The sequence below is a fragment of the Nelumbo nucifera genome, chromosome 5 (assembly GCF_055504915.1).
Source record: "Nelumbo nucifera cultivar China Antique chromosome 5, China Antique-T2T, whole genome shotgun sequence".
NCBI lineage: Eukaryota > Viridiplantae > Streptophyta > Magnoliopsida > Proteales > Nelumbonaceae > Nelumbo > Nelumbo nucifera.
Window position 1 is genome coordinate 14,687,884 of NC_142653.1, and position 20,848 is coordinate 14,708,731.

Here is a 20,848-nt window from a genome sequence, read left to right on the forward strand (position 1 = left end):
GTGATCTTTGTAGAATTCGGATTTGTTGAACGTGATAGCCATGATAACACCTCACACACCATCCATAAAAGGCAAAGAGCAATTCCATAACATGTTGAACCGAAAAGTTTATTGTTTTGTCTTTTAATAAATAAGTTTTTAAAAAGTTATAGGATCCTTAATGGTTGAAAATTGAAACTGGGTATAGCATTATACCCTTGAAATTTTTCTTATTTAATTATTATTTTAATAACTAAATGACAAAGCAATAAATCTTTCAGTTCAACAACTTCAGCCGTTATCAAAGGGCACCTGAGTGATTAGCTCTGTTGGTCATATGCATTTAATGATTGGTGTGAGACGTTATCATTGGTTCCACATCCCATTACACAGCCATTTGATTCAACTAATCTCATCTCGTCTTTATAATACTTGATTTATATATTTATTTATGGTAAAAATAAAATTTTATTTTCATATATATATATATATATATTTAAGAGGAAATGCTGGCTTTAGAGCTTCATTTACAGCCAATTCTTAGGGGAGGAATTGCTGTTGGGAGTCTATTTTTGTTTTTATTTAATGATGTTTATAAAGAAAATAAAGGACTTTCTTTTTCAAGTTTTCCTCAGCTTTGATGCCATTGAGTTTTTTTTTTTTTTTTTCAATTCATTCATTTTGCATAGCATGGGAATTCTTGTATGGTCATTACCCTCACCATAAAATTCTATTTTTTCTACTTGTTTTATAGAATTTTTTCATATAAAAATTAAAATTAAGGAAGCATTTGACAACATGGTTGGTTTTGTTTTTGAAAAATAAAAACAACTGCCACATCAGCCAAAACAACACAATTTTGCTGATGTGGCAATTATTTTTGTTTTAAAAACAAACCAACCATATCATTGAACACCCCCTATATATCATTCTATTTAAATTCAATAACCCATGTGTGAGTAGTCTAATGGATTTAAAATATGGGGGGCTCTCTTTAAATTCAATAACCCCCTCTATACATCAGAAACTTTACCCTGTCAACTGTCATATGGGGGGGCTCTCTTTAAAATAATTACGTTATGTCATAATTCAACATAAAACGCACAACTTGCATGGGGCAGAGAAGAAATCATATTAATTAAAAAGATTAGAAGATTCCATCCTCAACTGAATTCGAAAGGTTGGGTTGATTGGATGATCAGAAGATTTTTCTTTTCTTTTTATTTAAGTATTTAACGTATGACCATGCAGCCTAAGCATTTATTTCCCAAATTCTTTAAAGAGGTCTCCAACATATTATAACTCTATGCCTTTTGGAGTTTTCCATACTAAATTTTGAATTTATATTTCTATTTTTGTGCTCATCAATTTACTTTAATCTTTGGATTATTTGGAGAAAATAATCTCAAGATCATTCATTGATCATATTCAAGAAAGTCAGCACATTCATGTTTTGGTCAAGCATCTATATATATATAATTGGACGGTCCGCGTTAACATGATTTTCCTTTCTCCCCCACCCATTTCTAATTTTCTCAGTATTAAAATAAAATTGGATGGTCCACCTTAACATGATTCTCCTTTCTCCCCCACCCATTTCTAATTTTTTCAGTATTTTGAATTTTCTATATTTTTAATCAAGTAATATTAACATTATAACTTGAAGGGAACATTTTGCAGGAGACATTGGGGCTTCCGATGCATCTCATGTGAGCCTTATCGGAAGTCCAAATGTCTCCCCCTCTTTCTTTTACTCTTTACTCCAAACTCTCTCTTTTTCTTATTCTCTTTGACATTATAGGAGACCTTTAGAGCTAAGATAGTTGTACAGGTTGTTCTAAATGTGAGATAGTTTCAAATGCCTTTTTTTTTTAGAGTTGGTTCTCAAATAAACTATGTTGTTGCAAAGTTGGTTTTAGATTCAGAGTTTTTCTTTGTTGCCGAACATTTAGGCACATTTTGCTTGGTTCAAGTCGGTTTAGGCGTTAAACTTGCAGCAACAATGAACCAGGTACAATTTCTAGAAAATCTATGGTTTCTTGGTTCTAAAATCAACAAAATATGAGTTTTGACATACAAACCGACCCATTAGAGGCCCAAAATCCACAAAAAAAAAAATTGAAAAAACAAAAAAAAATAACTGGGTCAGCACACAACCCGTTTGTGAAGATTCATTCGGATTTTATATGTCCAACCCATGCATTACACTGATGGATTTATCTTTATGTTAATAATAATAATAAATCACACCAAATAATATTAAAAAATAAATAAGTTAATTAGTAGTGCTTTTAATAAATTGTAGTATTTTTAATAAATACATTATTTTAAATAATTATAGTATTACTAATTAATTAATAGTATTTATTAAAATATTGTATTTACTAATAAATGGTATTATATTGATTAACAGTATTTTAATAATTAAATTATTATTAATAATTGTAATATATTTAATTAACAATACTTTTTAAAAATATATTATTTTATTAATAAATAAAGTATTTATAATAAATACAATGATTTTAATAATTACAGTAATTTTAATTAATTAGCAGGATTTATTAAAATACTGTATTTATTATAAAATAGTATTTTATTAATTACAGTATTTTTAATAATTCCAGTATTATTTGATAAATACATTATTATTAATTATTACAATATTTTTCATAAATAAAATATTTTAAATAAATACATGATTTTATTAATTAAGCACATACTTTTGTAAATAAAGTATTTTCAATAATTACAGTATTTTTAATAAATACAATATTTTAGTAATTAACTATATTTATTAATTAACCATATTTTTAATAATTATAGTATTTTTAAAAAATACAGTTTTTTATTAATTAGACGTTCAATAATTAGAGTATTTTGAATAAATACAGTTAATTTATTAATTTACAGTATTTTTAATAAATACAGTATTTTATTAATTATCAATACTTTTTAGTTAACCATATTTTTAATAAATTCAGTATTTGCAATAATTACAATATTTTTAATAAATACAGTATATTTAATAATTACAACATTTTAATTTATTAACAGAATTTAATAAATACTATATTTATTAAAAAACAATAGTTTATTCCTTAACAGTATTTTATAATTACTGTTAACTAATAAAATACATTATATTTAATAATAACAAAATTTTATTAATTAACAGGATTTATATATAATTAGTATAAAATTATGTATTTATTAATTAACGTTTTTACTAATTAACTGTTTTACCATATTTTAATAAATACAGTATATTTAATAATTACTAGTAATTATTAAAATATAGTATATTTAATAGTAGTAGCATTTAACTAATTAACAGTATTTATTCATTTGATGTAGATAATTTGTGTTTTTGCTGTTGCCATATTTCAAAAGTTTGGATTATTTATTTTATTTTCTTATGCTATTTTCCAATTTGTTGTTGCAATTTTGTTAGTATAAAAATGAAATAATAATAATGTATAGGAATAATTAGGTTATCCTTTAATTATAATTATAATAATAATAATAATAATAATCCTAATAATGATAATAATTAATAATCATCAGTTCATTAGCTTATTATCTAAAAATAGTTAAAAAACCCAAAAATAATGCACACATGGGTTGCACTTGGTTTGGTTCAGTCCAATTATGAATGTTACGATGCATGCAACTAGGGTGGGTTGGGTGAGGATGAGGATCAATCTAAGCCTAATCCAAGGTCAACCTTAAGTTTGGACTTATATTAATTTAATTATGACTAAAAAATATAACTATAGATTAATTTAATTATGACTATAGCCTAATTTTATATATTTAATTATTTTAAATATTTATGTGATATTTACAAAAAAAAATTAAAACATTTAATCATTAATACAGTAAAATAAATAGAATAGAACACTAACAAATAATATGGAAAAAATATTTATTTTATTAAATAATTTGCAATAATTTATTATTTTTGTTAAAAAATATTAATATAATTAATCCAAATTACTAAATTATTAAATTAGTAAAATATTTTTTATAACAAATTATTAAAATAAAGATTTAATTATTTGAAACAACATTGCATTCTTTACTTAATTATAAATTTTGGTTATTTCACTTTCCTTAATAAATCCTGTGCATTGCATGGGTCCCCCTAATAGTATATAATATATTAGATCTTGACCCTCTTTACAAGCTATGGTAGCTTAAATGATGAGCTGTCATATTTAATGATCTATTTATGTGTATTTACAATATTAAAAAAAAAAATAGAAGATAATGAATGTATTCCAAATGCCTCCATGTTGCCAGCCATGCTCTATACATTGTTATTTAATTATTTACTTATTCGTTTTCCTATATTAAATAAATTAAGGGATATGATGCCAAAATCTTTCCTTCATGGTTATGGGAAAACCCTTGGCATGATTGATCTCCTTTGACATTCAAAGTTGCAGTTAGAGATTGGTTTGTACTGTTTCTTTTTTTTCTTTTCATTGGTAATTGATACTATATTGCAAAAAGAAAAAAAAAAGTATACAATTTGCATATTGGAGTAGGGGGAAGGAAAAAAAACCGTGTTTTCTACCATTCATGAACTAAAACACCAACTCTGCCATCCAACTCTTACCCATCCACATAACACCTATCCAGCTATCAAGACAAATAAGAATAAGGGATTTAGAAATTGCAACCATAAAAGAAAATTGAGTTCAGACGTTGTTCCTTTTCTAATTATTTGAACAGGGTAGTTGACAACTTGAGCTAGTTCCTGATGTTATAGCGTCATTCCCATGAGATTCTCAATTTCCTACTAATACTCTTCCATGTCAAGTGATGGTTTGATCTTGAAATTAGTCATATTGTGCACGGTTATTGTTTGATGAATCAACCTTTTGTTGATGTTGTTCTTTTATTTATATAACAAAATATTTTCTTAAAAGGTAATTAAAATTATAAATTCATTTTTTTGTGTAATGATTAAGAATTTAATATGGACTTGTTTGAACTTGCTTCGAGAGGCTTAGTATAAAAGCAAACCGTAGTATAAGGAATACAAGATGTTTTGCATCACATTAACTATTTGAAGTAATGCAATTGAAGAAAAAAGATATTATGAGTTTTACATTTTTGAAAATATTTTATGTGTTTGATTTTATTTTTAAGTTTTCATTTGAATACGCTTTACACTTTTTTTTTTTGCTTCTAGAATACACTTTACATTTTTTTCGCTTCTAAAATACGCTTTACATGTTACTTTTAAGCATTTTAACTTTAGATAATAGGTTTATTTAATTAATTTTATATTTTTTATTAACATTATGTTTTTTTTAATTTTTTGTATTTTTGTGCTTTGCTTCGAAAACATGCATGCCTTGCCTTGCACCTTGAGCCTCGGACACAAATTGCCCCTTGCGCTTTTTTTATGCCTTACACTTTTTTAAAAGCAAAGTTTGTTCCATTGAGAAAACTAAGAAAGTTGCCAAGTAGATTTCATTCTTCATTAGCAATTCTGTTTATCTATGTGTAACATAAAAATATATTTCTATTTACCAAAAAAAATACATTTCTATATATCCATGCCTGTGGAATATTGTTTATCTAGAATGAAAGAATTGACATATATTGTTTGTCATAAAATTGTGTTCTGCATGGGCCTTACAGGATTCATCTTTATTCAAACCATTCATTTAGGCTTGTTCGCTTTTTGGTAAGATACTTATTCAGGTGAAAGCACTTATCCCAATAAGTCTTTTCTAGGAAAAACTTATACAGGGTAAGTGCATTTACCCATGTTCTCTTATTTCATAGGTAAATAAGTCAATGACCGTTTTAGCCATAAAGGTCCATTATTAAAAGGGGCATTTTTGTCTGATCCCCAAAGTGAAAAAGTTATTTATCCACATGGAAAATGATTACTCAGGAAAATAAACTTTTCCTATCCCCACATAAATTTAAAAAAAGAACATGGATGAATCCCATCGACCAACTTTCCCCACTCTCAACATTCAAGAAACAAACATCCTCTTATAGTTATATAAAAGTCCTTCTCATTCACCTGGATAAGGAGATTGACTTAATTTGTTGGTTGTAGCTAAAGGTATCAACACAGAAGAATTATGTAGGGATGGGGGTTTCCATTAGTTAAAGAGTGAGTTTATATTGGGCCTGATGTATATGCAAGGGGCTGATTTTCCGGAGTATATAACAGGGATATTAATTGCCTATTGGTTACTGCTATTTTTTTATTGATTTTTTCCTCTAATGCACAATTATTTCATTCATCGTTCTCAAAAAAAAAAAAAAAAAAGCTATGTTAGAAGAAAATTAAGCTATATTGATGATAAGGTTTTTATAGCACCTATTGCCCAAGAATTGATTTATTTAATTTTTGAATTTATGGAACAGAGGCAATTAACAGTAATTAACATCAGCCTGTTTGTCTTAGAAATACCAAAACTATTTTGGCTAAGGTGCCTCATACTCACATTGAAATACAAGAAAACTAGCTTGAACAAATAAATTGGCCGGCAGGGGGTATTCCGGTATTGTTGCAGTTTGAGCATGTTTACCAATGAGTTTTGGTAGCTTTCACTCCTTTCTCATATGTCTTTCACCCTTCATCTATAACCATAATAAGGTGGTAGCTGTTCTGTTTTAGGCACAGAAAAACCCCACTCATTTATTGTTTTTTATTAGTTTAATCTATTTAATTTTTGTCCATCTTTGTTAATATTGGAGTGCCATGGAATATACTAACCCACGTGACAAGGAGTTGTAGCGGTAGCGGGTTACAAGAATCCGGTTTGTGGTTGTTTATTTATTTTATTTTTTAATTTTGATTTTTATATGTTTTATATGATATTGGAGGGTTGTGGGATATGTGGAGTTTTGGGGGATTTTGTGAATCTATCGCATAGAGATTTTTATTTTTATTTTAAAAAAAAAATCTTAATGTGTATATGCTTTACATAATATTATTGGAGTGCCAAGATGTGCTAACCCACATAACAGATGATCTTTATTATTATTATTGTTATGCCCTCAGTTGAAAATTATTGCAAGTGTTGAGGTTTGAGGCCTTCTATGGTTTTTCCACCAACAAACTTATCTTGAACTCCCCCTAGTGAAAAGCATGCAAATGCAATGTAGCCTTCAATTTCTAATATGTCATCTTGCTCTGTTTTGCTTAATTATGTATGATTTGTATATTATATGTTTTAATTTAGAGATCATGTCTTTTTGTAGGGGCGTTCTTTTTTTAGATTTTAAGAGAGGGAAAAATTGGTCAATGGGATTTTGGTTCTTATTGATCAAGAAATCCATATTCTTTTTTTAGATTTATGTGGGGATATGGGAAAATTTATTTTCCTGGGTAACTCTTAGGTAGGTAAATAATTTTCCCACCTGGGGGAAAATTGTCAACACTTGAATGGGACAAAAATGCCCCTTTTAAAAATTGATTTTTATAGCTAAAATGGTCATTGCTTTATTTACCTAAGAAATGAAAGAACATGGGTAAATGCACTTATGTAGGTAAATAACTTACTGAAAAGCAAATAGGGCCTTAGTCCTTCCATGGTGTCAAGTAAAGGAGATTAGTTATTAACAGGTTTGGGTCATAACCGAAGATCAAGCCCTAACACTGCTTGAATATCTAACTTGACCTCTAGCACTTATAGTAGGCCTAAGCCAGGTAAATTGTAAGCAGATTCAATCATTTAATCTCTTTGCAATGGTCATATGAAGTTACATACAAATATGTACAGTGCAAATACATACAAAATACAAGGTTTTGCACTTTACAAGATTGCATTTGTACTCCTTCCAAACTGAGCTTAAGGCTGTATTTGGAAAAGATGCAAATAAGTGTGAATGCAAATATGTAAAGTGTAAAACGGTTCATATAAATGGCAAAATTGGGTTAGTTTTGCACTGACAAATTTACCTTCTTACCAAATAGAATTTTAGCTGTAATGGATGCAAACATGAATTCCAAAAATGCATATGCTTTTTTTTTTATCAAAAGCCCACTTGAATGCAAATTTACTTCTTTTTTATTGATGTACTTTTACATCTTATTATCAATGTAAATATGCATTAGTCTGTCATTTGTCAATGCATAAATGTAATGTTGTCAAACACAGGCAAAAGTGAACCTGAGTGCAAATTTACCCTGAGCCGGGGTTTACACTCCATTTGCATCGCTTCCAAAAGCAGCCTAAGGCTCAGTTTGAAAGAAGTACAAATATAATTATGTAGAGTGCAAAATCCTGTATTTTATATTATTTTGCATATATTTATATTGTATATATATCTGTATTTGTACTCTTTCCAAAATAGCCTAAAGACCAAATCCCTCGTATGCTGCATAGAACCTGACAATAGAAGACTCATAAAAAGGCTTTGGGCTAGGGAGTATCTTGTAGGCACTCTAAGGAATGCGTTTGTGTATCTTGTAGAAAATAGATGGCATAGACCTACCCATGTCCAGATGAAACATATTGTAATACAGAGTAAATATTCCTGGGTATAATTTTTTAGCTTACATCTACGGGTAGGGAGTAGGGATGCCACTTGGGTATGTTAGGCTGGGTTTAGGACCAACCCAGACCTAATGCTAAGACCTGAACATTGGTTCTGGGCCTGGCTCAAATAGAGCTCAAAGCCTAGTTTACTAATACAAGCCCAGCCCATAGCATAAAAATAGAAGCCCAATTGGGCCTGCCCAAGTTGCAGCCCTACCCATGGGAGAGAAGGAGATCAATCTACTGTTAGATACAATACAACCCTTGAAGCATCAACCTCTCCTACACTCTCTTAACCATAATCCAATAAATCAATGGATTAAATAAGCCGAAAAGTACCATTATACCTGAATTATGAAAAAAAAAAAAGAACAAAAGCTGATTACAGAACTAAAAATAGAACAATAACCAGGTTACAATTAAACCCCAGCCCAGGCATTCCCCTAATGCAATTGACACCAATTCTAGCTAGACTATTAGCAAGGGAGTTATCTCACCTTGGAACCAACCTGAACAAGCAAATAAAGTTTGTTCCCATAGTTTTAGTCCCCTCTTGGGGTGTAGAGGATCAGATGGGCATCCATTAATTAGGGCCCGAAATGAAACTGATGAGATGCAATGTTTAATTAATTCACAAAAAATTCTCTGAAAATCCTCTAAGCTTTAGGACGTGGATGATGAAATTCCATTCTAATCGATCGAAAGCTTTGGAGAGATCTAATTTTAACAAAAAACTGCCATGCCTATCTTTCTTCCTCTTCATGGAGTGAATCATTTCAGCAACTGTGATTCTATTATCCAGAATTTGGCGTCCAGGCACGAAAGCATTTTGTAGGGGCGAGATAAGTCGAGGAAGAATCGGTCGGAGCCTTCGAGAGATAATCTTTGCAATTACCTTGTAAGGTACGTTGCAGCATCCTATATTGGCCTGAAATGTACAGCAAACTCCACACCATCTTTTTTTGGAATGAGAACCAAGTTTGTGGAGTTGATGTGTTTTATTTCCTCAGGTTTCCTCCAGAGCTCTTGTATAAATTGGGTAAATTCTGTCTTTCTTTATTATATTCCATGCATTCTGATAGAAGAGCGCATGAAGTCCATCAGGCCCAGGAGCCTTTAACGGCCCAATATCAAATAGACTGGACTTCACTTCTTCTTCAGTAGGGAGTAGTAATTTACTACTGACTTGAATGATTCATTCACTCCACGGTGTTGTAAAGCCACTTTCGATTGCATCGCCTCAAGCCATTGTGATAGAATGATTACCGGTTTACTGCTAACAAAAGCTATTAATGTTTGGTCTCCACGTTTTATGAAAAAATGAAATATTTTGTCCCAATAAGGTGAAATTTGGTGCAGAGAAGACCACCCTCTCAGAAAATCTTTAGTTATAGGATTTTTGTTGTGTTATTTTTAAGTGCTTCAAACTGCAATTTTTTACCACTTACGGTTTGTCATGTTATGTACGTAGGCTATTGCCCAAGTCAGATCAAACCCTGCCAAATTACCACCATTTGTAGTTACCCCCATGGAAGCCTAAGAACCCACCTAAACTCAAACCCATCTCTCTCTCTAGATCTCAAATCTGAGATCAATCTTGCTTCTCTCTGTTTTTCTTTGTTTTTTTTTTTTTGTTATTTTATTTTTTGAAAATTTTAAATAAAACATATTGTATCGCAAATTGTTGCCCGGGTCGAATGGTTCAACAGTCAGACCGTCTGGGTCAATGCTTTGTTGACTAATTCAACGGGGGTTCAGCACTAAAACTGAACCGACACCTTGACCGGTTTTAAGGTTAAACGGTCTGACCGTCTGGGTCAACAGCAGTTCGAAAATACTGATTCAATCAATATTAAAATATGAATAATATTTTGTATTTAATAAAAGACTATATTATTTGAGAATTGTTTTATTATTTATACAATGTTTCTTTGTATAGGTTAAAGCTATTTCTACGATTTCAATAATTTATTTCCAGCATAATTTAAGGCACAAACAATATAGGATTTTAATAACGGTTTTACAAAACCATTGCTATTAAATCCATATAGTAACGTTTTCTAGTATTCCAACCGAGAAAAACAACTTATAGTCACAATTTACACAATAAATCGTGAGTATAGCAACGTCGTTTTTTATTTGAAACCGTTGCTACTATCAATTAATCAATTGGTTCATATGAGTTTTAGCCACCATATATGCCATGCCCATATAACCTACAACAATGGTACATATATATTAAACCGATTACAATAGCTTTTGCAATTAGCAATAGCCAAAACTGTGGTTATATCCATACTTTTAGCCGTGGTGTATATAATCCGTTGGTAAAAGATTTAGCCATGTAATATCCCCACTTACAAAATATCATGACTAAAACACTGTTAAAACCTTTAGCAATGGTTTTGTTCGTTTTCAAATACCATTTTTTCTATGGTGACTAAAACCAGGCCTATGATGTGCTTGATCTCATTGTCTTTTCTCACTCGGATTGCTCTCACGTGGAAAATAACATTCAGCAATTAACCTTTAATCAATCAAAACTGAAGTAGATTTTAATTTGCGTTGGCTGCTACCTCTCCCCATTTCCATTACATTTCTTTTTTTAAACTACGTAGGTACACTAGAAGAGGTTCAAAATTCATGGTCAACCTCAAAGTGGGCTGCTAAATGTAGGGTGTCGTAAACCGGATGAATTGGTATGCAGCGCCCACACTGTCTCATAAATGTTAGTTTTATATGTCAACAATGAGGTTGGTGGAAGCTTACCACATTCCGTTGTGCAATTATGTAAGTTGGTCTAACATTTTTTCATTTGACCAACTCTTATTACCCTTTCTTTGGGATAACGTGCACTGCAGAGTAGAAGAGGAAGAAACGAGTCAGCGACAGAGGCAGGCCCAGGGCCAAGAGGATATGCCCAACATCGATGAGAGATCGAGACTGGAGTCGCGCGCCCAGCTTAAATTGTGTCAGATGATATTCGTAACTCGTAAGAAAGAGGGCATTATTATTATTAGTTTAATAACAAACAGTCTATTCCATTCTTCTTTACGAGTTGTTTGAACTTTGAATACCTCCAAACACCAAAGATTTACGAAAGTACTTTTATAAAAATATTTTTATAAAAATGTTTTTATGAAAGTATTTTTGTCAAAGTATTTTTATGAAAGCACTTTTAAAAAAGTACTTTTACATAGGAACTTGTTAATCTGAAAAGAAATTATTTTTAGGAAAAAGTATTTGGTTCATAGTAATATTTTCTCATTCTACCTATTTTTATCTATTATTGTCCATTTCAGAATTTCATCTTGGATAAAATTGAAAATGAACGAGAATTGAACCAAGCATGACATTAGGCTTAATTTGGAAGGAATACAAATATAAATGTGTACAATATAAATATATATATATATATATATAAAATAATATAAAATATAAGAGTTTGTATTTATACTCCTTTCAAACAGAGCCTTAGTATTTTGGTTCATTTACAAAATTGGGATCTACTTCACTTTTTTCTTCCCTACTTATACCATGCACTTCTGTTTAATTTCTAAAAAACAATGTCCATTATTTCATGTTTGGTTTCACATGTATGCGTAATTTTTATTGGTACGTAAGGTATGTGTAATGAGAGACCTCTCTTGGGGTCGGGTCTTGTCTCAAAAAGGTCGGATGGATCTCTCCCAAATCGATTGTTGATCAGTTCCATCAAATAGATTAATTGGGTTAATCGGGTTTGCCTCGATTATACTTGACATCTGTAAACTGTAATTTTTAATATAATATACCTTAATAAAATTGACAGTAAAGTATTACAATTTTTTTAATCAAAATTACTTTATAGAATATTTACAAAATTTACCACATAGAATATCACAAAATCTACAAGAAAACCAGCAGACTTTTATGTATTATATATCAATTCGGGCCTTACTCGGTTCAAAAGGGTAAGAACCCGTCCCAACCCAATTATTAATCGGCACACAAAGTGGACGAGGGTGGGTAAGTCAATGATTTGGACGTCTTACTACTAAGAGGGACTACAACCAGTTTTTTTTTTTTCTAATTTTTATGGATATTTTTAGGCTGGCAGTACCTTTTTTATGATCCAAGCTTGGGTGGCAGGGTGGGCCGGTGGGGGTTAGGTTGTGTCATCTACTGGTCATTCTTTAAATGTTATATCATATTTAATTTTTTGGTATGGTGTCTATGTTTGCCAAATATTGGATGTTGAACTTAGGGACTTAACCGGTTAAGTCCCTATATGGTGGCCTCGTGGGCAAAGAGAATGGGAAAGCAAAACTGAAGATGAATTGAACACTTGAGAGAGGAGATCAGGATGATGTGACCTTCTCCTTCATCTGCCATTTCCTTTTGTTTCTTTTTTTTTTAATTAAATCTTAATATTAAATACCACTCAATTGGTATTAACTGTTATCCGGTAGGTTCAGTTAGTTTGCGGTATGGATTTTATAGGCACTGGTGTAAATGTAGAGGAGTGCAATTAGGTTAAGTTCAAATTCTGGTTTACTACTTTAGCTTTAGATTTGACTGTCTTACTATTTGTAAGAGTAAAATGAAGTGATCCCCACTTTAGGGAAAGAGGACGGATTGAGCAAGGTTGATCATCTTATTGGCCGATCTGCATCAAGCACATGTAATATGATAATAATGCAAGCCGGGCCTAGGCCCAGTCCGACCCAACCCGGCCATGCCGCCAGGCCCAGGCATGACTCAAGGCCATTAATACCTTGTAAAATCCCAGCCCTGCTTGGTCAGATCGGATCTACTCCTTACATAAGGCATCTCACACTGACCTTATAGGAACATTCCACCATGCATTGGGAACATCTCTCATACTTATGTTATTATTCATGAAAAATGTTCTCAATGCATGTGAGGTCTGTATGAAGCGCCTAATGTGAGGAACAGATCCCAATTACTGTTTGGTCCATGATTGTCCCTCTCAAGACTCAAGAGAATGGTTATTTGGGGAGTAAGTACCACATTCACCGTAAATAAATAAATGGCCTTCCGCATCTTGTGACTTCTTTTTTTTTTCTTGACAAGAAAAAACTACTACTCATATTAACTAATTCAGATTTACTGCTCACTTTCTTTACCCACGCCCTACCCATAATTCAAGGTGGGTAGAATGTTGTGGGCAGGAAATACGAACACCAAATATACAATACATGTTTATAATTAATGTTACATATTAATTATTTGATTTTTATCATAACATGCTTTCCAAGCTAAACTATGAACTATTATTTTCATTGCTTTCAGTTCTACTTAGCTTGCTAACTGTTTGAAACAACACATTTGTCTGTGCAGCATATGCCATGCATGTTGCCGTTTGGAACACACAAACATATATATCCAAAAGCTGCTTTACCTGTGGCGTTGCTTTCAGCCAACTTTCCACAGCACACTTCCAATAATGACATCATCATTTCTGATATTATCATTCGGAAATGTTTCCAATATATGACAAGAATGTGCTGTGAGACATTGTGGGGGGTTGATTTGATCTTTTCAAAATGCCACGAATAAAGCATTAATTCATATGCTCTATGAGATTTCAAAACTACCTGGATTTGATATAATTGTGCTTGTTCAATCAATTGATTTTTCTGGCTTTATTAATTGGGAAATTGTCTAAAATTCACCATGAGTTTTCAACATTTCTCTTAAACTCACCATAATTTTTCAAAATGTCTAAAACTCACCATGTCGCTAACTTGACATTAAACAGACTAATGGGTATTAATATATTACCATTTTAACCTTCATATAAAAATATAAAATATATACAAAAATAAATTAACGGGTGTTAATATATTACCATTTTAATATTTAGACATGAAAAAAGGAAAAGGTTCAAAAAATGTTTTCAAATATAAAATACATAAAAAACATAGAAATTTCTATAAAAAATTATAGAAATTGCAAACAAATTAAAAAATTATTTTCAAATTATAGAAATTATAAAAATTGAAAAACAAAATCAGAAAATAAAATCTATAGAAAAAACACCAAAGACTAAAAAACACAGAAATTGCAAATAAATAACAAAAAATACAGGAAAATTTATGGATTATAGAAAATAGAAAAATGTAAAAACAAAACATTGGAAATTATAACAAAACACTAAAATGCAAAAAAATAAGAAAATTGAAAACTGAAAAAGACCATTTTTCCTCTAACTCACCATTTAAGGGTAATTTGGTCATAAAAATTATTATTTATGCTGACATGGACACTTTTGTTAAGAAGCATTAACGGTGCACTAACGGAAGGTTATTTTTGCAAAATAAAAACTTACTAACATGGTGAGTATTAGACATTTTGAAAAGTTGTGGTGGGTTTAAGAGAAATGTTGAAAACTCCTGGTGAGTTTCAGACAATTTTTCTTATTAATTTTATTTTCAAATGAGCACCGATTCCTATATTATACCATATTAATCTCAAAATAGTGCAGATTTTGCCAAGAACTTGAAGCTTCTCTATTTTTTAGCATGTATCTTGTTGTGACTTGTGACTCCACCTAGTTCACTTACATATATCCAATTTATGGTGGACCCATAGAAATATATCAAAGACCATCATCGACAATTTTAGCAAAAATGGTTTAACACTGTAGGAGGTAAAATGATGTTGTATTGAGAGACAATTTAGGTAGAAGAAGGTGGTGAGTGGTAATGAACTAGTTTCTGCTTTCAACCAAAAGAAAAATGGTACTAACTCATAAAAGTACAAATTTTGCAGAAAGTAAAAGCACAAATTATAACCGCAAACAAATGGTTGCAAAATTTATCTAAGTACAAAATTTACACTGCAAACAAATAGAGCCAAAATCCAGAAATCTTGACATGATAACTGGAGTTGAGAGTTGGATTAGCTCACTTGTAGGGCACAATGAAAATGGAGCCAATTATGTGATATCCAGACGGATCAATTTCCATAGTTAGTGGGTTGGTCGCTCAAAGATCCATTTCCTAAATTAAATACGACTAAAATATGATGATGAATTGATCTCCTCACCACATTTATCGCAGACACATATGGAGAACATCTCATTCTCTACATAGTATTATGTAAAGAAAGATGTTTCTAATTCACGGGGGGTGATGTATTGTGGATAGACGTAGGCAGGGTTCTCATGGGCAGGAGATCCAGAGTCTGAATTTCCAGCCAAAACCTGAATAGTTTATTGGTCGTGTCATATGCGCATGTCCATTTTAGGATAAGACGTAACACAATCCAACTTTTTGAATTCTATGGTCAAGTTTTCTAAAATTATCCCGCGTAGACTTCAGAAAATCCTGGTTAGATTTAGATTGCTCATAATTTTCATTGATACAGACTCTAAATATTATTTGAGGGCTCCCATTATTAATGGTAGCCTGCTGGAAAAAAATTAACACTAAATTAGCTGGATGAAAAAAAAAAAAAACACTCTTTAAAATCCCAAGTAGACCTTCTCATGGATTGGGCTTCGGGCCTGACTTTATACTATATTGGGCTCGGGTTTCAAGTCAGACCCATTCAAATTTTGGCAAAAGTTAGGCCCTAGCCCAGCCCATGAACAGGTCTAATTCAAGTAATATCTTTGATGGTATTGATTGTGTCCATAGAAATATCTTATGAACAATCAATGTTTTAAAAAACGACCAGGAATTGGAATTGTTCTGGCCACTAGTTTTCGGGTCGACGATTTCATGTTCAATTCGAACAGACAATCTGTTTTTGACAACAAAATAAAAAAAAATTAAAATAAAAAATGGCCAAAACCATTGAATGGGTCAATGGTTCGATCACTCGGGTCAATGGGTCATTGACCAATTCAACGGTTTTTTTGCCAAGGACCGGGTTTGGGGTAAAACAGAATCGGTTGCTTGGATAGTTCCTAGATCGAACGGTTCGACCATTCGAGTCAACGATGGTTCAAAAATATTATGAATAACAATGAATTTTCATTAGGTTTCCTCTACCCAATGGGGTTTTTTGTTAACCTATCTATGTGGTTAGAATTTGACATCTCAATGGAAAAAAAGCATAAATTTGAAGCAGCCATAATAGCTCTTATGTCATTATCTATGTTTAAGAAATGTCACTTTGGGGTTTTAGGTTTTTTTAGTCTATTTGGCTTATCCTAATTGGTTTAATGGGCCAACGGGGTTTAAGTAGTAAAGGAATAACATCATCCCCCACTATCTTGAGATCTTAGGTTTGGCCAAATGAATGGGTAATTTAATTTGGTGTGTCAAATCTTTTTAATTTAACAATCAAACAATTAAATTAGATCGTGAAATTTGATATAGTGGGGTTTTTCGTGTCTCTAAACATGGTGGTGATGTCCGATTGGTCAAGTAAGGTTTGGATGATGGATATTTATAACTAATAAACTCTAATCAATGAGATTTACTAAAACAAAATATTTACTTAATAGTGGGTCAAATAAGAGAAACTTAGGATGAAATTTGGTGAGTAGGTGTTTTTGAATGCCCTAAATCTAATGGAAGAGACGGATCTTGATCAGAGATATGGATTGAAAGGTTTGATCTAGATCAAGATTTTAGATTATGGCTCATCAATTAATGAGAATGCTTGAAATGATATCTTATTTAATGGTCAAATGGAGGAATTAGGTCGTGAAACTCGAGGTATTAGGGTTTTTGGGTCTCTCATCATGGTTGTAATTGGTCAAATAAGGTTTGGATTATGGAGATCCATAGCTTGATATGCTTTAATCAATAAGACTTGATGTAATATGGTGGATAAACATTTTTGAATGTCCTGAATCTAATGGAAAAGATGGAACTTTCGTTAAGAATTGGTCTAAACCAAAAATCAACCCACTATAAATAACTAATTCCACCTATATCAATTAATAATTCGAGAAAATAACCTTTAAAAATTAAAATTTATTAATAATTTTAAATTCTTAATATATATTTATTATATAATTATATATATTAAAATTATTATTTATTACACTCAGTAATGATTTATTGTTTTTGTGATAAATATTTTCAATAATTATGCATAAATTTATTTTTTGTTTTGTTATTTAATAGAAACTTTTCAATAATTATTGGAGATTAAACTACTATTATTGAACATTTTAAATTTAATTTATTCTACTTATTGTATTTTTGTTATAATTTATTGATTAATATTTATTAGAGATTAAACTATTATTTGAGATTATACTATTTATTGACTAATTTAATATATTTTTAGTATTTTTTTTGTAATTATTGTATTTTTACTATCAATATATTTTCAATAATTGGATATTTTTGCTACAAATTTTCATTAATTATTGTTATTTGTTGCATATTAGACTATTAATTTAGTTGAAATTAGGAGTGTATACGGGTTGGCTTGGTTTGGTTGTAGGTTGTTTGGCCAACCAAAGCGACTTAGTCAGGTTGGGGAGTTGGTCACTCGAAACTGACTGACCATTTGTGAAAACCAACTCAATTGGGTTGTATTGGTTTGGGTCGATTTTTGGGTTTGTTTGGCCAATCAAAGCGACCTTGTCATGCCTCTTCTTGCTCCATTACCCCCACCCTACATTCTCCTTGACTCTCTCTCCTCTCCCGTTCCCACCACTCCCATTAAATAATGTCACCATTCCCAGTCCAACTACCTAAAAATATTCCTAGAATCACTCTCTTAAGGTATCTCATCTAAACCATTAGGAACTTATCATGTTACCTTGCTCCCCAATCAATTCCTAAAATCTCTCCCCCAAATCTATATTCACTCTCTATCATTTAAAATATTCATATTAATTAATAAATAGTTAAATATAATTAATATTTAATCCAACCCTTATTCAACGAGTATTAAATAGTGTTATTACCAAAAGTTAATAAATGCGGTTAGTAAATTACCAAAAATTAATAAATGTTGTTATTAATTAACTCATCAGGACTTTTTAAATTATTTTGAGTTAATAGTGTTATATTCATGTTAATTAACACCATTTTATAGAAATTGAAAACCTTTAATTAATTTCTATAAAATTGAGAATTATATTTAACAATTATCAAAAAGTATAAAATTTTGGTTCATAGTTAATAACTGAATGCAGATAGGAGAATAAAATATTATAATGTTGGAAAATGAAATTATTAATTAATTTATATTGGAAAATAAAAGATAAATTAGTTTAATTTTGTTAGTAAACTACCTAATAAAAATAAATATTTAATAATAATTTTAAATAAATATCCATAGTTACACAAATGTAATAAAATTTTCAAAAAAAAATCATAAAACTACATTTTTGTAAAATAACATTTTGGAAATTAAATGATAGAAAAAATTTGAAAGTTTATTTAAAATGTATTAAATAATTATTGAAAAATATTGAAGTATTTTGGAAATTTTAGGAAAATTATTACATTTGATAAATTTTGGAAAGCTATTGAAAAATTATATATTTTTCATTGTAAATTATTGAAAATTATTAAAAGATAAATGAGTATGCGAAAGGGAAAATTGTAATTTGAATCAATAATTACATAAATTATTAAGATAAATTAGTATAATATTGGAAAAAGGAAATTATATATTGATTAGTTTATATTAGAAAATATACGATAAATTAGTGTAATTCTGTAAGTAAACTATTTAAAAATAAAATAAATTATTTAATAACAATTTGAATAAATTTTTAAAATTACACAAATATAATAAATTTTCCAAAATTGTAATAAAATTACATATTTAAAAATTAAAGACAATTTAGTGTAGTTTTAGAAATTTTCTTTGTGGTCAATACTCAATATATCATTTTGATCATTTTTGTCATCAAATTGAATATTGGGTTGATGGGCTGTGGGTATCTTACCTTGAACCCACCTGACATTAGGGACGGGGTGGAGAAAATTTGAGGATTCCCCATCCTTGATAAGGAGTGGGTGCCTTGCCCTGAACCAGCTTGACATCGAGGATGGGGCGGGGATAGGGTAGTGTGTCTTGACTATGGGGTGCCCCACCTTGAACCTACTTCATTGCCATTCTTATATAATTGTTAATTATTAGTAAAATTAATAAAAATGTTAACTTTTATAATTATTTTTATTCATTTAAAGTTGATTAAAAATTCATTTAAAAATAATAAAAGTTATAGCAAATATTAAAATTACTACAAATGATTAATAAAACTAAATTTATTAAAAAATATTTGATTCATACTAAATTAACAATAATTATTTTTTATAAATTATGAAAATTATAATTATTAAAATTTTAAATATTAACACTAATTTTGAATACTTTTAGTTAATTAACAATAAATTTTAATTATTAATTAATTAATAGCAAATAAAATTATAAAATTTATAGATTTTTCTATGCATCGCACGGATCCCCACTAATATAATATATAGAAACATTTGATATTAAATAAAATTTATATATTAAAATCATCCGAAAACAAGATAATCGGATAGGAACTAGTATTTTCGGGTATGATTACTTAGACCTAGCTCCACATCCCCAACCATGCATCCGGGACAAGGAGATTCGAGAATGGGAGGACAGATGATCCCATCCCAACAAGTGAATTTTTCTTTTTGATCTCGTCAAATAAAACTGGTAATCAAATCAAATCCAACAGTCCAAACTGGCTCAAAGCCTACCGCCGTTACCATTAATCAATCACATGTTAATTTGGTTAATAAATGTATAAGCTATTAATTTGTTTGTTGTAGGAAAAGAGAAAAATGTTTTGATCGGACCTCCGAGCCAGGCGTTTTAATCTCACACACCAACGACCAACCTACCCAAGAGTCTCACCTCACGTGGGTGGCCACCGGCTGCATTTGCTGGAGCTGGATATTCTCATATTCAGCGGAAAGATGCCATATGGCCCATATCTATAAAATAATAATAATATCTTTTTTTGATCCATGATGCATATGATGAGATTTTTAAAATCATCGTGGACAGACAGGACAAAATTCTTGGTCAAGATTTGTCATCTGAATTCCCACGCATAATGCATGCGCCTTATCATGAAATTTCTCTTTTTCCAAAAATTCCACATGCGTATTAAAAGTTCCACTCCCTTGGATGGGAATAAGATTAAGTTAAGGGAACAGCAATCAATCACATCCCATTACCCATAGCCATTTTCCTGTTCATTAACCGACGCCGTGTATTGGGACGGGACGACCTGTTTGGCTGTTGGGGTCCAACAGACCGTTTTTGGGCTGGACACGTTTTGAGCAGTTTACCTATTCACGTCTATATTTTAGTTTTTAATAAAAATAAAATAATATGTAATTATTAATTTACCTATTTTTATGATAACGTGG